Here is a 24,378-nt window from a genome sequence, read left to right on the forward strand (position 1 = left end):
GTTTACGTATACAAAAAACACCAACCTATGGGAGCGACAACCCTTCCTTCCTTAAAACTTGGCACTCCATCCTAGACGACTGCTCTGCTAAACTTATTACGGCTCTGGTAAATGAAAGGAAAAGCGAATTAACCACCATTGAAGGAGAAATGGGTAGGATTGAAGGAATCCTATCGAAGTTTGATACGAGTGAAGAATTCAAACGTGATATTGCGGACTTACAATCTAAGCTAGACTAACTAGAGAAAGAAATAGTTTTGAGAAAACAAAAAAAATTCATCCGTGATAAAAGAGACTATATTAATGGCCATATCCATATTTGGCCAAATGATATTAGAAATCAAGATGTCCAGTCAAGGAATTCCAGGCAGGAAACCAATTTAAATCGCAACTGGGAAGGTCGTAACCGAGGACAATTCCGCTCTAATGATAGGAACCGCACTCGTTACCCACCTAGTAATAATCACCGGAGTAATTACATGAACTATAAACAACCTGATAGATACTACGAAAGACCCAGAAGGCAAGACTTCCGTTATACTAAATATGACCACTACAACAGAGGAACCGACAGGGGCAGAATACCCTCCTATCATGAATACCGCCACTACAGTAGAGAGGACAGAGAGCGGTCCCCCTCCCCCCGGAAAAATTCACATTTTTTAGATGGAGATCGGGATTCAGGTCACCCGTACCGCACAGTACGAGAAGAACTACATACTCGCCTGGAATCCCCACATGGCCTCAAACGCAGGCTAAATGGAGACCCAGAGGTACTAGAGGGGGCAAACGGCTCTCTCAAAAAGAAAAAAGGCCTACTGGCTCCACTCCGTCAGGGGCAGGAATGATTAACCTATCAGCGAAAAAGCTATCTTCAGCAGAAAGTGCGCTTTTAGACAGAGGCCTAAAATTCACCCCAGATGGCCATATAAACCATTTTAACCTCTTCATCGACCTAAACAAATATATCAGGAATTTAACGGTCCAAAGACATTTTCTCAAAAATCAGACGAACCAAACTAAAGAAGTTGTAAAAAAAAACACTCGTAGCACCTACGTCCCACTTCTACCCAGTAGAGTCTAGAGGAAGCCACCTCGAAATTTTCTTTGAGGCGGTTCGTGAGGACTTCCGAACCATTAAACCCAAAAAACATAAGTCCACCAATCTAAACCCTCAGGAAAACCAGGCTCTAAAAACTCTGAAAAAAGATGAACATACTGTTATCAAAATAGCCGACAAAGGAGGGGCTGTAGTCCTACAAGACAAAACCAACTATGTGGCTGAAGCTAATAAAATCCTAGAAGTTGCATCGACTTACAAAAAGATACCTACCAATCCTACTCCAGAGTTTAAGAATGATCTGAAGATTCACTTAACCTCTGGCTTACAGGATGGAATATTATGTAAGGAAGAATTCAATTACATCTACGTGAAACACCCTATACTGCCGATCTTCTACCACACCCCCAAAGTCCATAAAGACCAAGCCCAACCCCCAGGACGCCCCATTGTTGCAGGAGTTAACTCTCTTACCTCTAACTTGTCTCATTTTCTCGACCTAAAGCTCCAGCCATATGTACTGCAAAACACATCCCATCTAAAGGACAGCTCCTCAGTACTCCAACTCTTAAAAGGAAAGATATGGTCCACAGAGTATTGTTGGCTTACCATCGACGTACAAGGCCTTTATTCCTCCATCCCACATAACAAGGGATTAGAGTCGGTGGAAAAAATCTTACGTAACGACATAGACAAGGTAAATTCAGAAATTATTTTTTTGATCAAAAGCATAGAATTCATTTTGAATCATAATTTCTTTGAATTCAATGGGGAGTATTACATCCAGCAACAAGGGACGGCCATGGGGACAAAATTTGCCCCGGCATACGCCAATTTACACATGAGAGCCTGGGAGGAACAACATATATATGGTTCCCGCTTTGAAAATAACATAATTTTTTATAAACGATATATAGACGACCTACTTTTGATCTGGAGAGGCGATGAAGCTAGTATATCTGATTTTATATCATATATCCATGTTAACGATTTCAATTTAAAATTTACATTTAAAACCAACATGTCTACCATAGACTATCTGGACCTGGAACTTGAAGGCACACCTGGAGTGGAAATTAAAACACGTACCTTCTTCAAGAAGGTAGATGCAAATAGTTTTATCCCGGCTACTAGTTGTCACCTCCCCGCCTGGAAAAACAGCGTTCCGTACGCCCAGTTTCTAAGAATAAAAAGGAACTGCAGTGGGGATAATGAATTCTGGTCCCAATCCCAACTTTTAGTTAACAGATTTATCAAGAGGGGATACAAGACCAACCATATTGAAGAGGCCAGACAAAAAGCCTTCTTACAGGAAAGAGATAACCTGCTTATCAAGCAAGTTAGACCGGCTAAAGAATTCAAGAGTCGACCCTTTGTGACACAATTTAACTGCAAAAGCCAAGAAATCAAAAGGGTACTAGAGAGGCACTGGGCAACCCTTCTACGTGACCCCATCTTAGGCCAGCACCTCCCACCGAAACCCAACCTGGTGTATCGTCGGGCAAAAAATTTAAAATCCATACTTGCCCCCAGCAGATTAAAACCTACAACATCTGTAGTTCCAAAAACTACTCACTTTTTGAACAAAAAACCTGGTACAACCCCTTGTAATAGATGCATATGTTGCCCATTTCTAGACAAATTCCAGTTCCAACACACTCTGGAGAATGGTAAAGAATACAGGATTGATGAAGCTGTGACGTGCAATTCTGATTACGTGGTCTACAAAATCACCTGCAGTTGTAACCTTAATTACGTAGGTAAAACAATAAGACAAACCAAGCTGAGAATCCAGGAACACATGAGAAACATCAAGAACAAAGTAAAAATACACAGTCTTCCTAGACACTACCAGGAGAAACATAACTCTGTGGTCACGAAAGAAAACTTCAAGTTCACTATCTTGGAAAGAGTCCCGGTGAACCCAAGAGGTGGCAATAGGGGTCAAGAACTCATTAAAAAAGAGAGTTTTTGGATCTATACCCTGAATACCCTTTCTCCCAGAGGACTGAATGAAGGGGTAGACATCGTAGCTTTCCTATAGCTCTCATCCCCTAGCTCTATACCTATTTTTCTGGTGTTCCTCCCTCTTGTTCCACTCTAGCACATATATTGATGTTCTACAGTTAATGTATATATTTATATATGTTATTTGTCTTATACTAAACTAGTAGGTAGATCTCGATGTAAATGGGACAATGACTATTAATGAGCTCGCCTTTACTGTTCGCACGTTTCTGCGGTTTTAAGCCCCATTACTAATATATTTCCCTATTATATCATTATTGGCTAATACATACTTTTATAGCCCCACCATTATTAGTATCTCTAATTATCACACACCTATATTAAAGGTAGCACTATGAGACATGAATCTTAATAGATTTATATGGTGGTTACCACCATCCAGCCCCACATATAGTAAACACTCTGTACCTGGCACTTATATATGCACATTTTCTTTAAACTATACATTTTCTAACTTCGTTATGAGGATTAGATAGCCTTTATTAAATTTTTGCGAGGTCTATAACGCGATTAGACCCATCCTATATGCTCACTTTAAGTGTATTTAGCACATACTACTTTATTAATATTGATATAGCACAGCTCACATTATTAATATATAATTAATTATTGGCTTCACGCTCACAGCAAGGTTATTTCCTGCACTATTTTTAAATTATTAGTCCTGCTAGTTCGTGTATCTTATAGTCAGCCCCAGTAGGGAATTCTGTTATTGTACCAGAATAGAGGATGTTCTGTACGCTATTATTGGGGTTACCCCCAAGGTTATTACGTTTTTCAAGATGTCGCCCAGTTGGAGCGCACGTTGATACACCGTGCGTTCCAACAGATAAGTAGCATTTGCATGCGGTAAGAATGCCCGCCCAGTTACACCTATCAGTGAAGTCCCCCGACGTCACAGGGGAGGCGTCCTGGCTAACACGTCAGGCAAAATGGCGCCCGTTTGGACTGCACGACGGAGACGCCGTGCGTTCCAACTGTGAATTAGCTAGTTACAGAGTTATTTTTCACTTTTCCTATATTCGGCGGAAAGCTCTAATAGGCCTATCCACCGGAGTACATATGTGATTTTTATACGCTTATCCAGTGCACTTAAAGTTATTCGCTACAGGAAGTGGTCATACTACCATTGCTGCATAAATAGCTGCTACCCACATAGGAGTTCATTCTGTTGTTGGATCCCAGGCTGTACACGTCCGGTTTCACTCCAATTGTAAGTACAATTCCAAGGCTTTTGATTCTTAGTCATTGTTCCATACCAGTTTATCCATTGAATGTAAAAAACTTTTTTGTATCTATCAAAGGTTCTGAAGTGACTTAGGAACCCTATCAGACCACTGTATGAACAGCCGATATTGGTCTCAGACCGCACTATTGTACTATTTGCCCACATTTTGGCGACCTTGTAAGTTTGAACATTTCCATATGTTATCATCAGGCTAAAGGTGCAGGTGACGGTGCTATTCAGGGATAACTACATGAATATCCGTATTTCCTCCTATAGATACGTCCACTGCCACTTATGGCTCTTTATTGAGATATACCAGACCACTGTGTGAACAGCCGATATTGGTCTCAGACTTCACTGCTGTATTAGCTGCCCACATTTGGCGACTATGTAAGTTTTAACTTTTTCACTCGGTATCATCAAGCTAGGGGTGCTGGTGTTGGTGCAACCTAGGGATTACTACATTAACATTCGCATTCCCTCCTATAGATACGTCCACTACCAATTTTGGTCCATTTGAGATATACCCCCTTAAGTGTTTGATACTGTATGAAATCCTATAACCTACAAAAGGTACTAAATTATTGTATTTAACATACCGGGTTTTACGCACGATGGGTGTTCCTCCCCCTTGGTACTGTTTCCATTTTTTCCTATATAGGACATATGATGTCAATATGATATGACGGTTCTCATGCCTGCTATCCATTACCCTAGAAGTACACTAAGGCACGTAATTGCATTCTTCTCCGCTGTCCTCCACTCCATATTCTGTTTGTCATCCTTGATTTGTTTTTTCTGTTTTAATGTTCATATGAATGAACCAAACTGTTTGTATTATTTACAGTGTTTATACGTCTTGCTAACTTATTGTCCGCTAAGCCCCTGATGAAGTCAATTCGTTGACGAAACGCGTTGGGCCTACTACACCATCTGTACCAGTAACTGACCTGCTGTACTTTTAAAGCTTGAAGTCTTTGTGAAGACTATGTAATAAATGTTCAATTTTAAACTGTTGAGTTTCCTTTAGCGCACTCTAAACCACATTTGTATCTCTATTTGCCTATCTGGACTCGGCTAACAGGGGTCCATTAGAGTTGCTGCTCCTATTATATTCTTGGGCGCGGTTGGGGTACTTTTCCTGTGATATATATATATATATATATATATATATATATATATATATATATGAGAACAAGTGTGGAATGGCGCACTTCTCAACTTTAGTCCCTAATATATTAAACAATGTCCATAACTTGGTGTTATTCTCTTTATTAAAAGTCTTTTTAGACAAAAAGTGCTGTTTTCACCCAACGCGTTTCGCCCAACAAGGGGCTATCAGGGGTATCAGCGCCTCTGGTAGTAAGAGTAGTAAGAGTTGTTTTGGGGTAATAAATATATATATATTTATTATTATTATTATTATTATTATTATTATTATTATTATTATTATTATACATTTGGTCTATCTATAATACTTTAACTGACCCGGCATATACTGGGTCACCTAAGTGTCCATCTCCGTGCTTTGCTCTGCCCCTCTGGAAACCCCCTTCTGAAAATCCTGTGTTTGCCCCTGAAACACCCTAGTGTGCCCCAAGCCTAGTTGTCAGTCCAATTAAGCAAATGTGGCAGCATTTAAATATTGCTGTAAACCAGTGATCACCATCCAATATGATGGATCTAGAGCAATTTTTTCTCAAAAAAGATTCCAAACCAGTTTCAAGAAGCTGATTAACACTTGTTGACAATGGTAGCTCTTGTAAATTTTTATGTTTAATTTTGACAAATGGTTGGATTTATGTTTTTGGCAAATTTTGAGTACTTTGTGCTTTATACTGGGAATTAATTTCCATTAAATCTATCATGGTTCCAAGTTGTAACACAGTAAAATGTGATGTGATGCAATTGTTCCATGACATCTGTAACACCATTCACGCCTCTCCCTCTGTAACATTCCTCATCCATACTTCTTCCTCAATGCTTCACTCTCTTGTTATTAACATTCATGAACTTTTGTTGTATCCATATTCAGTAACTGTAACATTCTCATTCTGTTGCAAAAAATAACATCCATCACATCTCACGATTATCTTTTTTTATTGCAATCTCCTTCTGCTTCTATCAGCTGCTGATATACAACCAAACCCAGGTGTCCCTTACATGTCCCATACACATATCTGATATATAGTGGTGTAGAAATCAAGCAAACCTCAAATATCGCCTGTCTCATTTCAGCCTCTAAATCATTGTGTCCCCTTAGAAATGCAATCTCTGTTTGTAGCAAACTACCATCCATCAATAACCTTTTTCTCTCAAACAACCTCCAATCATACAAATGGCTTGAATAATAAAATACTGCCTCACCTCTATCCATTTCACACACTGGACTCCATTTCATGCACACTTCTAGGTCTAACAGCATACTGTACAAGGAGGTGGGGTTTCTTTGCATGTCCTCATTTCCTATTTTCTGATATCTATCATCGTGGTCATGGGTGATTCCAACATCTCTGTGATATTGCACATTCTACTTTACCTTTAAGCTGTTTTTCTTAACATTCTATTTTAGACTCTCTGCGTGAACTGGCCAGGCCACTGACTTATTCTTGTATTGACTAGACTATGCTTGTTTTCTTTTTCATTTCCTCACTCCTTTCCCTCTTTCATATCACAACTTTATCACCTGCAAGCTGTCCTCAATGTCTTCAAGCTCTCTGTTACTGAACTCTATCAAGCCAACTCAAACCTACACTATTAATTTTCAGCTTCCATATCTCGCAACAACTTATTTCAACAATTCCAACATTCACTTCTGATCTTGCTGTTCCACCTAACAAAACAAAAGAATTAGCGAATGACAGAGTAACAATAGCTAATTTTCACAATCCACATTGGCCTCAATGTCAGACATGGCGTATCGGGATGCGGCCAGTTTCCCGGAGGTCATAATCCTGGCGTTCAAAATCCCGACGCCGGAATCCCGACCGCCGAAATACCGAAACTTTCTCCCTCCATGGGTGTCCACGGTGTGGCGAGTGCAGCGAGCCTGCAAGGGGGTGCGATCCACGTCCCCCCCTAGTCTGGATTTCGTTGGTCTGGATTCCGGCGTCGGAATTTTGAATGCCGGGATTTCATACGGAATCCGGCATATCATATACAAAAACATCCTCTTAAACTACAATAGCACTGTACAAATCTCATACAATGTTCTCACATGGAACTGCCAAAATGTTTATTCTGGTTAAGCTTCTAACCCGAGGAACCTTTTTAATATGTTAAATCTGTTCCTGCCCACCTCACCAAAAACACATAAGGGGCAATTTACTAAGATCATAGTTCTATTTCAGATGGGATGTTGTTATTGGCAACCAATCAGATACTATCTATTATGTTCTAGATGGTGCTAAATAAATAAGAAGTGGATTCAGATTGGTTGCCCAATCCCATCTTAGTAAATTTCCAACATAGACTGCTATTAAGGCCCAAAATAATGCTCCCAAGATTGGTAAGATTTACCATGAAATGGTATGCTCATTCTTAGCCAGCACTTCACTGGCTCAATTGCGTCCTTGAACTTTCTGACACCGTCTCTTCAAGTGGCTCACAATTAAAGATGACGTATCTATTACCATCCTGTTTTTTTTACTCTCCTCTTTATTCTATAACCTCAGAGATCAGTCAAGCCTTGTATCCTGTGCTCATCCAAATCTTTACTAAAATTTGTAATTTCCCTTTCTGTACTGATATGTTTTCATTGTTAGTCAAGCACACAGTGATTACTTCAATTATAGTAATCAAATGCTGTCTCAAATAACATTTAATCTTCCTTGATCTTCCAAGCTGTCTACTGTACTGTAGTCTGGTCTTTTAAGATCAACACTCCACCGAGGCAGCACTGACTTCAGTGGTCAATGATTTGATCCCTGCTGAGTCTAACGGCCATTATTCACTTCTTATTCAATTGTATCTCTTGTATTTGACACAGTTGACCAACCTCTTCATGTATCTAATTTTCCAATTACTAGACTCTTTACTAATCTACATTCTAATCTACATTCTCTGCTTTTTCATATCTAGGGCACCTTTCCTGGAAAACAAATCAGGTTTCATTATCATCTGTATGATGATGATGATACTACACACATTTACCTCCTCGCTAGATCTCTCACAATTTGTGTTAGTCCGCTTTACTGACTGTCTTTCTATCATTTCAATGTGGATGTCATCTCACTACTTAAATGTAAAAACCAAGTTAATATTCACAGCAGCCAAAAGTAATTACTGATTACTTGACAGTACTGTACAAGAAAAAAACTGTAGCATTCAATCTAACTGCTTCTGTGTCATTCTTAACTTTGACCTGTCTTTTTCTTCATGCTTTCAATCTTAATAACATTAAGATACATTCAGTACATTTATGGGACACATCCAGAACTTGCCTACAGCTTACAAAGTACACTGCAAAAACTTTTCCTTATTGACTTATTGTCCCCAACATTGATTATTGCTGGTCTTCCTCACTGGTCTCCTGGTAATGTTTTCTGGGGGGGTTTCGCACTGGCTTTTCCACCAGAAAACAGCAGATTATAAATAGCCTTCTGTTTATTTACACAGGGTGAAAAATATATATAATATATGCTTAGAAAACATCCTGTATTATATTTCTTGCATTACGTTGCATATTATATGTATATTATAGTTCACACTTTACATACAGATACTGTATGTCCTCACACACTTTTCCTTTTTTTTTCTTCCATATGGCTCAAATACTTTGCATGGCCCAAGCTTTCATATACAGGTACTGTAGCAATTGCATAGATTCACAAAATATTTTGGTAACAAAAAATGAAAGTAGCAAAATACAGTACAGTAGCATATTTTAAGAAAGATTACAAGGCGTGCCAAATGTGGCTAGGTCTGAATATCCCCCATAGTCTGTAAAATGGCAGTTAGGAATTGATTGGTTGATACCAGTGGTGGATTGGTAATAAATGCTACAAGGAAGATCCCCAGAGGGCCAATGTGACCTTTGGGCCTCCTGCGGCTAGGAGAAGGTAGTGGGTATATTGGGGGTAGAGGGTGGCATGCTGGTGTTATGGGGCGGGTGGTGGCAGGCTGGTCTTGTGGATGTATAAGAGGGCCGTTTTATTGAAATTTTTCAGGGGCACTTTGAATTCCCAAACCACCCATGACACCCAGGAAGGACATTATATTGGAATTAGCATAAAGTCACAGAAAAAGCTGTAGGACAAGGACACAAGGACTGCTGCAACTGTGTCTAATTAATAAACAGGCACTATAAAGAAGGGATCCCGCCCCTTCATCAGACCGCACCTCCATGAGGGCTGCTTTCAAAAAAATTCCTGGCCTGATTTTCCATCCCAATCCACCTCTGGTTTATACTTTATCTCTGTCCACATTCCAAGGCTTAGTACATCTGACCATAACACAGCAATAAAATAACATTAACCTATTACTAACTTACAGTACATTTATTGATTTGCATTAATGACTTAGGTAATGAAAGGTAAACAGTATGACAGGTATTGTAGCCAATGTCCTTTTAATCTTGGGGGTTTGGACTGCTGCAACTACCTTCTTGGCTTGAAACCTGCCCAGTGAATGAGGTCTCACTGTGGAACAGAAGCTGAAGTTAAGTAGCAATGATAATTTAGATAATTAATAGATAATTTAACATGATTTTTTTTCTGCTTTGACTTGCCACTTTTGTTAATAAACCAGCTGTAGAATAATGGTGTATTTGTTTGACCATTGAATTAAAAGTCTGAAAAGCTTCAACATAACTGTTTCCCAAATTGATATCATGGGAGTGGTCCATCCATGCATAGCCAGATAAATACCTGATCCACACACTAATGCAGCCGGCGAATTGGAGCTGTCCTGTGAAATTTCAGGACAAATATGAATGTATGCCATGGAGACCTAAGAAAAATAGTACCTGCATCTATCCTCAATTGGGTTCCGGACGCCTCCCCGACAGTCGGGATTCCGACAGTCAATACTCCGACGTCGGAATCCCGACTGCTCCCTCCTGGGGGTCCACGACCCCATAGAGGGAGAATGAAATAGGTGGTGAGCACAGCTCGCCACCGTGCGAGCAGCATGGTGAGCGCAGCAAGCCCGGAAGGGGCTTAATTGCGCTCCCCCTGCTGTGCAGTCGGGATTCCGACGTCTGATTAATGACTGACGGAATCCCGACTGTCGGGTAATTATACCACACCTCCTCATTTGTTCATTCCGTAATGACTCTCCCCTGGCATTTCCCAGCAACACTTCACATAATGTCCTTGCTGTGTGCTGTGATTTATGAACTTTGGGAGACCTGTAATGAATACAGAATTTCCTGTGAATACTGTACTTTATTGCCAGTACAGTATGTGTTATTTGCTAATTGTCATTATGTTTACTACTGTGCAATCTGAAAAGCTTCATTACTGTTGTTGTGCCACCTCTGTTACCCTAGGATCTAATTAATAACTATAAACAAGCAGAGGTCAAGACTGATGAAAGGCAGAACAGTGAAATAAGCAGTGTCTGCAATGGTCAACAATATAGACTAGGACAGAAATATCAACATATGCAAACACTATAGCTTATCCCGGATTCCATGTGTTATCACCCAATAATGGGTCATTCATTTACTGCATGGTAAAAACGGACTGACATTGGATAAGCTTGACAGTACTAGAATGTCCCCCTGTAACTGGCAAAGAGAGTGTGATGTATATATATATATATATATATATATATATATATATATATATATATATATACCTGATTACGTCTGGCTGCACAATTAATTGTGGCCGAGGACATTATACGACATGGTGTCAGGGTATACTTGACTACTATTCTACTATTACTCATTGTATGATGTGCACAGAGGTCAAGCTATAGTTCCACCTTTTCCATATATTTTTTATATATATTTTGTGTATATTTTCCATAGATCTTTGTATACACACAAAAAACATTTCTCTGTGTTTCACTTTATGAATACTTTGTACACACTATGACACTAGTTGTATTATGTTTTGGCACATTGGTTTGAGAAGTAATTTTTGTATACACATTCAAAAAAATGTATTATATACATTTACAATATTTGGTAATATTGTACAATATGGTGCACTAATATTGCTTATAGACACTAGTTCAGGCATGTCCAAACTATGGCCCTCCAGATGTTGTGAAACTACAAGTCCCATCATGCCTTGCCACAGTTTGCTATTAGGGAATGCTAAAATGATTGCAAGGCATGCTGGGATGTGTCGTTTCACAACAGATGGAGGGCCGCAGTTTGCTGGAGGGCCGCAGTTTGGACATGCCTGCACGAGTTCATATACACTTGAGAATATATGCTATATGACAGAACATGTTGTAGCATTCCTACATCACGGATTATAAATGGCAGAACTCTGTGGAGTCCCGCAGCGACTAAGAGAGTGTGCAAGGAGTGTAACAGACAGAACAGCATGATGGGCAGGGCACACAGGAGGAGACCAGAGAACGTCTGATCACAGCAGAAGTGGCAGAAGGGATTGTTGGCAACCCGCAAAGGCACCCTATATTAGGGGCACTTACAGGGATAGCCACGATCGCACGCTACGGTGTGGGGCCAGACGCTCCGGGAATCTCCATGACAACCTATGAGGCCGTACAGCTGCCTGTGTACGAGTGGTGCACCGTTACCATGGTGACCCGACATAGACACACAGCCATCATGGAGGAACGTACTGACGTCCCTGACACACACAGCTATGAACGGTGGGACCGGAGGGCTGAGCTGATTCACTGGTAAGGTATAAATTTGTTGTTGTTGTATCGTGATATTACACCCTGAGGAAAAATGTGAAAGAATACATTTGAACCGTTGGTAAACCTGTGCGCCCAGCCTTGTCATTTATACTTCTACATCCACCTAGTTACATATATATATATATATATATATATATATATATATATATATATATATATATATATATATATATATAACAGGCAGGAAAACTGGCACTCAATAGCAACGTAAATAATCCAATACAGGGTACAAAAGCTGGGGTGCCTTCCTTTGTTAATCACAGGGATCAGCATACAACAGGAACAGAATGGAGGCGGCACTCGGCAGACTGCATAAACAAGGGTCCTTTAATCCGACATGTTTCGGGGTTACCCCCCGTCGTCAGGGACAAAACAGCAAGACAAACATCTAATGCACAGTACACAGTATAAATAGCCCCACATCAGATACACAACCCGCCCCCACCAAACAATCACTTACCAATACTCTGCACCTGCCGGGCAGAGGTCCGTACCGCGCCATCAGCGTGGACCGGAAGGTCCCGCTGCTGCAGTCGTCGCCCCACGCCCGACAGCTGAGACACTTAGTTCCCCCGCCAGGACGCCATCCCGACGGCTGTATACGCCGGCTCTGAGGCTGGCGGGCGGCAAGATAGTAACACTGCCAGACTTCCGCCAACCCCTGCCACTCCGTGTTGCCAACCAGGACCGGACATCCGGTTTGAGAACAGTGCCGCTCAGACGGCAGAAAACTGGTAACCTAGAAACCAAAAATAAACAAATATAAATATACGGTAAAACCAGAAAAAAATGAAAAAAATGCAAAAGTGAACACTGCTGTTGTGCATGACAACCCATAGCAGTGCACACAAAACAGGTAAACAATATATAGGAAGTACAAAAAGTGTATTATCGGCATTTACATGAAATACGCAGAGAAATACCTAAATAAAAATAAAAATAAATACAATGACCAAAATTGCGTCAGAATGAATACATGGAAGGCCCTACCCCTCAGAAATGTATAAGAGGGACCTAAACACTATGTGTGGGCAAACCATATAAACCTCAAACGCAACCATATGGTCATTATATGATTGCTACTAAATAAATCCACACCATCACCAAGCAGCATCTTAGAAGAAATGTCAAAAAGAAATTTAAAAAGAAACACATATTAATAATAATATTAATAATAATAATGTAATGAAAACATGTAGCCACAATAACATTACAGGAAACACTGCAACCCTAAGGTCTCATTTAAACCGTTGGGTGCCAGTGTGCCAAGGATGTAAATCCAATGACTCTCCCGCTGAAGCAAAGCCTTGTTCCTGTTCCCACCCCTCAAAGATTTGGGGACATGATCTATAATATGGGATCGTATTTTATCTACAGGATGATTATGGCTAGCACAATGTCTGGCCAGTGGTTGATCACTATACCCAGACTGTATAGCTTGATTGATGGCTGTCCTATGTAGGGCCATGCGCTCCTTAAACTGGCGCTGGGTCTTCCCCACATAGGACAGCCCACAGGGACACGTAAGCAAGTATACAACATACACAGAACTACATGTTAGGGGAAAGTTAATGGAAAACATCCTGTTGGAATGGGGGTGCTTAAACTTATCACCCACCACCAATGTTTTACAAGTCAGGCACCCCAAACATCTGTAGCACCCATTCTTCCTTGATAGGAAATGGGATGGGGCTACCTTGTCCCAGCCAGTGATATCCAGTTTAACCAGGTGGTCTTTCAAATTGGCCTGCCTGGAGTAACTGGGCATCAAACTGGTATTAAATAAAAGGGGTAAGTCCCTATCACTGGAGACTATCGGCCACCACTTCTTTGCTTGGGCAGTGGTGTGTCTACTGTCCACAGAAAATTTGTTTACCCAGGGAAATTTTTTTGAAGACTCTACTTGGGTCTGTCTGGGTTTACTTGACAGGGTATCATCCCTATTGATGTGAAGAACTTTTTCTCTAATGGGATCTAGCAGAGAGCGGGGATAACCCCTCTGGATAAATTTATCCACCATGGAATCCAGCGCGGCTGGCACTTGTGCGTCATCCGAGGTGATTCGCCGTACCCGCAATAATTGCAAGTATGGTAACCCTCGTGTGACAGCGATGGGGTGTGAACTGTTGTGGCGTAGTAAAGTGTTTCTATCAGTTGGCTTGGTAAACAAAGCTGTTGTAATGTTACCTGCCTGGATAGATATATCCACATCTAGAAACTGCACCTGGTGTGGATCAATAGTAGAAGTAAATTGAATCACACTACCAGTAGCATTATGCTCTGACAGTAGATTCTTGAGAGTATCAGGGTTTTTTGACCAGAAAATCAACAAATCGTCGATATATCGGTGGTATAAAACCACCCCATCAATCAAATCATTACCTTGGAAAAACAGGGATTGTTCGATCCCATACATAAAAGTGTTGGCGTAGGCCGGAGCCACGGCAGACCCCATGGCCACGCCCAACTGCTGAATGAAAAACCTGCCATTATGAAGAAAATAATTTCTAGTTAAAACTAATTGCAGTAATTTTATAAACAGCTCTACTGGTGGACCAAGGTAAAGTGGGTTATCAACAATTAGTTGTTTTACCGCCTCTACACCTGCATCATGGGGGATACAAGTGTAGAGGCTGGTAACATCCGCAGTACAAAGACAGGTTATTTGCGTAATATCCCGGGTGAGATGCAGGTCCCTCAAGAGGACCAAAAGGGAAGTAGTGTCCTTTAGGTATGAGGGCAACGCTTGAACACATGGATTAAGCAGGCTATCCAGAAACACCGATACTGGATGAAATAGGGACCCCCTGGCCGAATTGATAGGTCGACCAGGAGGGTCCCTCAACCCTTTGTGTATCTTTGGGATGCAATAGAACAGGGGCACCCTAGGGTAGTCCACCGTCAAAGTCTGTTTAAGTTCAATTGGGATATGTCCATCACGAACTGCTTGATTGAGGATAGAGTCCAACTCCACTTTAAACCCCCAGGTTGGGTCTTTATCCAAGAGACCGTAGGTGTTAGAATCACTAAGGAGTCGATCACACTCTTGGCGGTAGTTGTTTACATCAAGGACCACCACCGCCCCACCTTTATCGGCCCCTCGTATGATGATATCTTTACGGGCCGATAGTGCTTTTAATGCCCGTTGTTCGGTTAAGGTGAGGTTATAAAATATGGGTGTCCCTAATGTAGACCGATGCAAGTTCTCTCCTTGTTGCTCCATCAGCCGAGTAAATGTTTTTACGGCCGGGTTAGTTGATAGAGGGTCAAATTTGGATCGGGGGGCTATCCTCTTCAATTTAGGAGGAATAAAAACGGCTTCAGGACCTGATGGAACAGCAGCAGGCAGTTTGCCAAAGTGGTCTTTGAGGCGTAGAGACCTATTCAACCTGAAGGTGTCCACCTTCCATTGGAAGGGGTCCATACGCTTTGATGGTATAAAAGATAAACCCTTGGCTAGGACTTGTGTTTCTTCCTCAGTCAATGGAGTTGATGACAAATTGAACACTAGGTCCTTTTGCCCTTTTGAGTTTTGCTGCCTCGCTTGCCGGATGTTTTGGCCGGCTCGCCGCGTCCTCCTATTGCTGTTGTGGTGGGATCTTTTAACAGCATTGCCCTCATTTTGGTCCCTAAAGGGCGCTTGTCACTCCCTGAGGCCACTGGACCTGAATCACCATCGCTCTGTGAGGTGCTAGAGCCCCCTGTATCACCGGCACCCCCCGAGAATAGGGGTTCCGTTTGCGGTAGGGCCTAGGTCTTCCTTGTGGGCGATTGGGATTTAGCCAGTCGTATACGCGTTTCTGTTCATAATCTGCCTGAACCTTCAATAATTTCTCGCGTTTAAATGCCAATAAATTGGCTTTGTATAGATCCATCTGTTCCTGTATTTTCTGTAACCAATTGGTTTTAGGATCTGCCAGGAGCGTAGGAGTGTGTAATTGGTCGAATTGCTCAATTTTTCGTTGGTATAAGGTCTGTTCACGGGTGGATTCCTCCACCACCAGAAGGAGTAGATCCATGGAGCACTTGTTGAGAACCCCCAACCACCGGCGGCAGAATGTGGCATTGTGCCGACCGATGGTTGGTACGTTCCTCACTCGAAAACCACGTGGAATCAACTTACTTCGGTAGTAATCAGACAAACTTATACAATGATACTTGAAATCACACTCCCTCTGTTTGAGCCGCAATAGTTGTTTGTAGAGAGCTTCTGGTGCCATAGTAGAACCCTCTTCATTCAAAGTTAATTTGGATAGAATTGCCTCTGCATCTGTATCCGAGAGGCTTACTAGTTCTCTAGTGTCCATTTGCATGAACTCCAATGCACTATCCATTTCTTGGCAGAATGTGGCATTGTGCCGACCGATGGTTGGTACGTTCCTCACTCGAAAACCACGTGGAATCAACTTACTTCGGTAGTAATCAGACAAACTTATACAATGATACTTGAAATCACACTCCCTCTGTTTGAGCCGCAATAGTTGTTTGTAGAGAGCTTCTGGTGCCATAGTAGAACCCTCTTCATTCAAAGTTAATTTGGATAGAATTGCCTCTGCATCTGTATCCGAGAGGCTTACTAGTTCTCTAGTGTCCATTTGCATGAACTCCAATGCACTATCCATTTCTTGGCTGGCTGATGTCACAACTGTTTATGCAGTCTGCCGAGTGCCGCCTCCATTCTGTTCCTGTTGTATGCTGATCCCTGTGATTAACAAAGGAAGGCACCCCAGCTTTTGTACCCTGTATTGGATTATTTACGTTGCTATTGAGTGCCAGTTTTCCTGCCTGTTTCTATTGAAATCTCCCCCCTGCTGTGGTTTGGAGGGAGCATCTATCGTGGCACCGGCGTTCTGTACTACCAGTATACAGTGTGGCTTCACGCAGCCAGTAACCTGTTTCTCACCAAGTTTTCTGCAATCACATCTGCCAGCGTTTGTTTGTGGATTGAGCCCTGAACTTCCAAGATTTCAGAAAGCCAAGAAATGGATAGTGCATTGGAGTTCATGCAAATGGACACTAGAGAACTAGTAAGCCTCTCGGATACAGATGCAGAGGCAATTCTATCCAAATTAACTTTGAATGAAGAGGGTTCTACTATGGCACCAGAAGCTCTCTACAAACAACTATTGCGGCTCAAACAGAGGGAGTGTGATTTCAAGTATCATTGTATAAGTTTGTCTGATTACTACCGAAGTAAGTTGATTCCACGTGGTTTTCGAGTGAGGAACGTACCAACCATCGGTCGGCACAATGCCACATTCTGCCGCCGGTGGTTGGGGGTTCTCAACAAGTGCTCCATGGATCTACTCCTTCTGGTGGTGGAGGAATCCACCCGTGAACAGACCTTATACCAACGAAAAATTGAGCAATTCGACCAATTACACACTCCTACGCTCCTGGCAGATCCTAAAACCAATTGGTTACAGAAAATACAGGAACAGATGGATCTATACAAAGCCAATTTATTGGCATTCAAACGCGAGAAATTATTGAAGGTTCAGGCAGATTATGAACAGAAACGCGTATACGACTGGCTAAATCCCAATCGCCCACAAGGAAGACCTAGGCCCTACCGCAAACGGAACCCCTATTCTCGGGGGGGTGCCGGTGATACAGGGGGCTCTAGCACCTCACAGAGCGATGGTGATTCAGGTCCAGTGGCCTCAGGGAGTGACAAGCGCCCTTTAGGGACCAAAACGAGGGCAATGCTGTTAAAAGATCCCACCACAACAGCAATAGGAGGACGCGGCGAGCCGGCCAAAACATCCGGCAAGCGAGGCAGCAAAACTCAAAAGGGCAAAAGGACCTAGTGTTCAATTTGTCATCAACTCCATTGACTGAGGAAGAAACACAAGTCCTAGCCAAGGGTTTATCTTTTATACCATCAAAGCGTATGGACCCCTTCCAATGGAAGGTGGACACCTTCAGGTTGAATAGGTCTCTACGCCTCAAAGACCACTTTGGCAAACTGCCTGCTGCTGTTCCATCAGGTCCTGAAGCCGTTTTTATTCCTCCTAAATTGAAGAGGATAGCCCCCCGATCCAAATTTGACCCTCTATCAACTAACCCGGCCGTAAAAACATTTACTCGGCTGATGGAGCAACAAGGAGAGAACTTGCATCGGTCTACATTAGGGACACCCATATTTCATAACCTCACCTTAACCGAACAACGGGCATTAAAAGCACTATCGGCCCGTAAAGATATCATCATACGAGGGGCCGATAAAGGTGGGGCGGTGGTGGTCCTTGATGTAAACAACTACCGCCAAGAGTGTGATCGACTCCTTAGTGATTCTAACACCTACGGTCTCTTGGATAAAGACCCAACCTGGGGGTTTAAAGTGGAGTTGGACTCTATCCTCAATCAAGCAGTTCGTGATGGACATATCCCAATTGAACTTAAACAGGCTTTGACGGTGGACTACCCTAGGGTGCCCCTGTTCTATTGCATCCCAAAGATACACAAAGGGTTGAGGGACCCTCCTGGTTGACCTATCATTTCGTCCAGGGGGTCCCTATTTCATCCAGTATCGGTGTTTCTGGATAGCCTGCTTAATCCATGTGTTCAAGCGTTGCCCTCATACCTAAAGGACACTACTTCCCTTTTGGTCCTCTTGAGGGACCTGCATCTCACCCGGGATATTACGCAAATAACCTGTCTTTGTACTGCGGATGTTACCAGCCTCTACACTTGTATCCCCCATGATGCAGGTGTAGAGGCGGTAAAACAACTAATTGTTGATAACCCACTTTACCTTGGTCCACCAGTAGAGCTGTTTATAAAATTACTGCAATTAGTTTTAACTAGAAATTATTTTCTTCATAATGGCAGGTTTTTCATTCAGCAGTTGGGCGTGGCCATGGGGTCTGCCGTGGCTCCGGCCTACGCCAACACTTTTATGTATGGGATCGAACAATCCCTGTTTTTCCAAGGTAATGATTTGATTGATGGGGTGGTTTTATACCACCGATATATCGACGATTTGTTGATTTTCTGGTCAAAAAACCCTGATACTCTCAAGAATCTACTGTCAGAGCATAATGCTACTGGTAGTGTGATTCAATTTACTTCTACTATTGATCCACACCAGGTGCAGTTTCTAGATGTGGATATATCCATCCAGGCAGGTAACATTACAACAGCTTTGTTTACCAAGCCAACTGATAGAAACACTTTACTACGCCACAACAGTTCACACCCCATCGCTGTCACACGAGGGTTACCATACTCGCAATTATTGCGGGTACGGCGAATCACCTCGGATGACGCACAAGTGCCGGCCGCGCTGGATTCCATGGTGGATAAATTTATCCAGAGGGGTTATCCCCGCTCTCTGCTAGATCCCATTAGAGAAAAAGTTCTTCACATCAATAGGGATGATACCCTGTCAAGTAAACCCAGACAGACCCAAGTAGAGTCTTCAAAAAAATTTCCCTGGGTAAACAAATTTTCTGTAGACAGTAGACACACCACTGCCCAAGCAAAGAAGTGGTGGCCGATAGTCTCCAGTGATAGGGACTTACCCCTTTTATTTAATACCAGTTTGATGCCCAGTTACTCCAGGCAGGCCAATTTGAAAGACCACCTGGTTAAACTGGATATCACTGGCTGGGACAAGGTAGCCCCATCCCATTTCCTATCAAGGAAGAATGGGTGCTACAGATGTTTGGGGTGCCTGACTTGTAAAACATTGGTGGTGGGTGATAAGTTTAAGCACCCCCATTCCAACAGGATGTTTTCCATTAACTTTCCCCTAACATGTAGTTCTGTGTATGTTGTATACTTGCTTACGTGTCCCTGTGGGCTGTCCTATGTGGGGAAGACCCAGCGCCAGTTTAAGGAGCGCATGGCCCTACATAGGACAGCCATCAATCAAGCTATAAAGTCTGGGTACAGTGATCAACCACTGGCCAGACATTGTGCTAGCCATAATCATCCTGTAGATAAAATACGATCCCTTATTATAGAACATGTCCCCAAATCTTTGAGGGGTGGGAACAGGAACAAGGCTTTGCTTCAGCGGGAGAGTCATTGGATTTACATCCTTGGCACACTGGCACCCAACGGTTTAAATGAGACCTTAGGGTTGCAGTGTTTCCTGTAATGTTATTGTGGCTACATGTTTTCATTACATTATTATTATTAATATTATTATTAATATGTGTTTCTTTTTAAATTTCTTTTTGACATTTCTTCTAAGATGCTGCTTGGTGATGGTGTGGATTTATTTAGTAGCAATCATATAATGACCATATGGTTGCGTTTGAGGTTTATATGGTTTGCCCACACATAGTGTTTAGGTCCCTCTTATACATTTCTGAGGGGTAGGGCCTTCCATGTATTCATTCTGACGCAATTTTGGTCATTGTATTTATTTTTATTTTTATTTAGGTATTTCTCTGCGTATTTCATGTAAATGCCGATAATACACTTTTTGTACTTCCTATATATTGTTTACCTGTTTAGTGTGCACTGCTATGGGTTGTCATGCACAACAGCAGTGTTCACTTTTGCATTTTTTTCATTTTTTTCTAGTTTTACCGTATATTTATATTTGTTTATTTTTGGTTTCTAGGTTACCAGTTTTCTGCCGTCTGAGCGGCACTGTTCTCAAACCGGATGTCCGGTCCTGGTTGGCAACACGGAGTGGCAGGGGTTGGCGGAAGTCTGGCAGTGTTACTATCTTGCCGCCCGCCAGCCTCAGAGCCGGCGTATACAGCCGTCGGGATGGCGTCCTGGTGGGGGAACTAAGTGGCTCAGCTGTCGGGCGTGGGGGGACGACTGCAGCAGCAGGACCTTCCGGTCCACGCTGATGGCGCGGTACGGACCTCTGCCCGGCAGGTGCAGAGTATTGGTAAGTGATTGTTTGGTGGGGGCGGGTTGTGTATCTGATGTGGGGCTATTTATACTGTGTACTGTGCATTAGATGTTTGTCTTGCTGTTTTGTCCCTGACGACGGGGGGTAACCCCGAAACATGTCGGATTAAAGGACCCTTGTTTATGCAGTCTGCCGAGTGCCGCCTCCATTCTGTTCCTATATATATATATATATATATATATATATATATATATATATATATCATGCAACAATTTGGCACTCTGGCTAAAGACAATCAATGCACTGGGGTGCCACAGGTTTTGAAAAATAATAACTTTGTTGAAGATCAAATATACATTACATATGATGTCATCGACGTTTCATGGCCCACTGGCCATTTGATCAGGATGCAGTCTGTATTAATAAAGTGCAAGTGAAGGAGAAGTGACAGGCAAGTGCCTGCTTACATGGTTTAAATACTAGTGCAGATGCCCAAGAGGTGTAGGTGAAACGCCGCTGGTTCCCGTGCACAGGGCTGCCAGTGGCCGCTTCCGGGTGGTGTGACATCATCCATCGTCCATGCTGGCAGCTGAAACTCTGCGGTGCTCTAGGGAAAAATGCAACCTGTAAGCCCTTGTACAGAAGATTGTGACAAAACTGGGCATATAGAAACAAATAACAGATAAGAACCACTTGGCCCATCTAGTCTGCCCTTTTTTAAACATGTTACCTCAAACCATATTTGATCCATATGTTTTTGCAAGGATATCAATATGCCTATCCCAAGCATGTTTAAATTGTACTACTGTATTTGCCTCTACCACCTCTGACGGGAGGCTATTCCACTTATCTACTACTCTTTCTGTGAAGTAATTCTTCCTCACATTTCCCCTGAATCTTCCCCACTCTAGTTTCAGTGCATGTCCTCTTGTTCTGTTGCTCCTCTTCCTGTGAAGAATGTCTCCCACCTGTACCTTGTTAAAACCCTTGATATATTTGAAAGTTTCTATCATGTACCCCTTTCCCTTCTCTGCTCTAAAGTATACATATTAAGATATTTTAGTCTTTTCTGGTAAGTTTGGTGATGTAGGCCATGCACCATTTTAGTTGCCCTTTTTTGTACAGTCTCTAATGTATTTATATGCTTCTGGAGATATGGCCTCCAGAACTGAACACAATATTCTAGATGAGGTCGTACCAATGACCTATACAGTGGCATTATTACTTCTTTCTTTCTACTGCTGATACCTCTCCCTATGCAACCAAGCATCTTCTTGCCTTCTTCATTGCTTTGTTACATTGCCTACCTGCCTTTAAGTCCCCTGAAATAGTGACACCTAGATCTCTTGCTTCCTAAATAGTTTCCATTATAGTGCCATTTAGGTACTTGTGTAGTTTCACGGCGCCACAGCACGCACAGTCTGTGTTTGAAACTTGGCAGCTTGCCAGACTCTGTGTTTAACTGTGCGCGTGCCGCTCTAGCTGTTCTCAGCGCAGCGCGTGCCTGCTTTACATATGTAATCTACGTTATCAGCGTAGCGCTGGTCAGCATCAGCGCACGCTGCCCAGCGCTGAAAGGTCACTGTGGTACTTGTAGTTCCACAGTGAAATAGACAGTCCTGCACACCGCTGACAACAGAAGCATGTAAACTGGACACCCCGGTATACCGCTAACGTACGGGGCTTCTAAACTAGACACCCCGGCACACGCTAAAATTTAGACGCTTTAGCATCTAAATCCAGACTCCCTGCACCCCGGCACACGCTAAAATTTAGACGCTATAGAGTCTAAATCCAGACTCCCTGCACCCCGGCACACGCTAAAATTTAGACGCTAAAGCTTAAAGACTCCCTGGAAACCGCTAAGAAGGGGGCATCTACAGTACATAGGGGTGCACTGTGCAAAACACTCTTAAACCTGTTCACAATGACACTAGTCGACGTAACAGCTGTCGACCTTGTTAATTCCACTATCCACGCCACCCCTAAGCATGGCGAGCGTACGCGGTACGCGTCCGACCGACCTTTTCATACCCCCACTATCCACGTCGGCGTGGAGTTGATTTAATACAGTGTGGCAAGCGCAGCGAGTCACCGAGCCCGAAGCGTGGCAAGCGCAGCGAGCCCCGCGAGGGGACGCGTATACCTGTGAAGTAATCCGCGTCCGCTCGCCACGCTTCTGGCTCGGTGGCTCGCTCCACTCGCCACACTTTATAAATTCAACTCCACGCCGATGTGGAAAGTGGGGGTATGAAAAGGTCGGTCGGATGCGTACCGTGTCCCCTCGCGGGGCTCGCTGCGCTCGCCATGCTTCTGGGTGGCATGGATAGTGGAATTAACAAGGTCGACAGCTGTTACGTCGACTAGTGTCATTGTGAACAGGTTTAAGAGTGTTTTGCACAGTGCACCCCTATGTTTAGAAGCCCTGTACGTTAGCGGTGTGCCGGGATGTCCAGTTTACATGCCCCCATTGTCATCGGTGTGCAGGACTGTCTATTTCACTGTGGAACTACAAGTACCACAGTGACCTGTCAGCGCTGGGCAGCGCACTGCTGCTGCTGCCCAGCGCTACAATGATAACGTAGATTACATATGTAAAGCAGGCACGTGCTGCGCTGAGAACAGCTAGAGCGGCACGCGCACAGTTAAACACAGAGTCTGGCAAGCTGCCAAGTTTCAAACACAGACTGTGCGCGCAGTGGCATCGTGAAACTACTCAAGTATTGCCATTTATAATATGTTTAGTCTTTGGATTTTTGCAACCAAGTGCATGATTTTTCATTTTTTGGCATTAAACTGTAGGATATCCTGACGATAGTGCCAACATTAAAGAGCACTGAAATGCTGATTTCAACCAAGCCAACACTGTAGGATCATATGTCATATAGCTGAGTGCCGCACCATCCTCTAACATATATATATATATATATATATATATATACAAAAGAATGACCCCAAGTGCGCCCTTTAATGTGAGCAGCTACTCTATGACCCCCCCCTGTTAGTGGGAGGTAAATATGAAAATAGAAACAAGAAGTATAGAGAGCGTTTTTACCACCTAATAGAACTTCCACCAGTCATAATATTATACAGAACAGTAACCCAATACAATGCACGATCTTAAAACCAGAATGCTTTATTAGTGTTTCAAGAACCACATCTGGACATTGTACCCTTTTCGGAAATGCGATATCAATAACCCAACGCGTTTCGTCTTAAAAAATACTTCATCAGGGGTTTTACACTAGGTATGGACGCAGACAGCTTTGTCCAGCACTTTCCATTTTGACCAGAAATTGAGCTGTCTATAGCTGGTACCCATACGTATCATATCCACTCCACAACCGAACATCGGATACTGTGGATCAAGCCAACAGTACTGCACGGATTTGACCG

Source organism: Crinia signifera, chromosome 4 (assembly GCF_055691185.1).
Source record: "Crinia signifera chromosome 4, ASM5569118v1, whole genome shotgun sequence".
Taxonomy (NCBI): domain Eukaryota; kingdom Metazoa; phylum Chordata; class Amphibia; order Anura; family Myobatrachidae; genus Crinia; species Crinia signifera.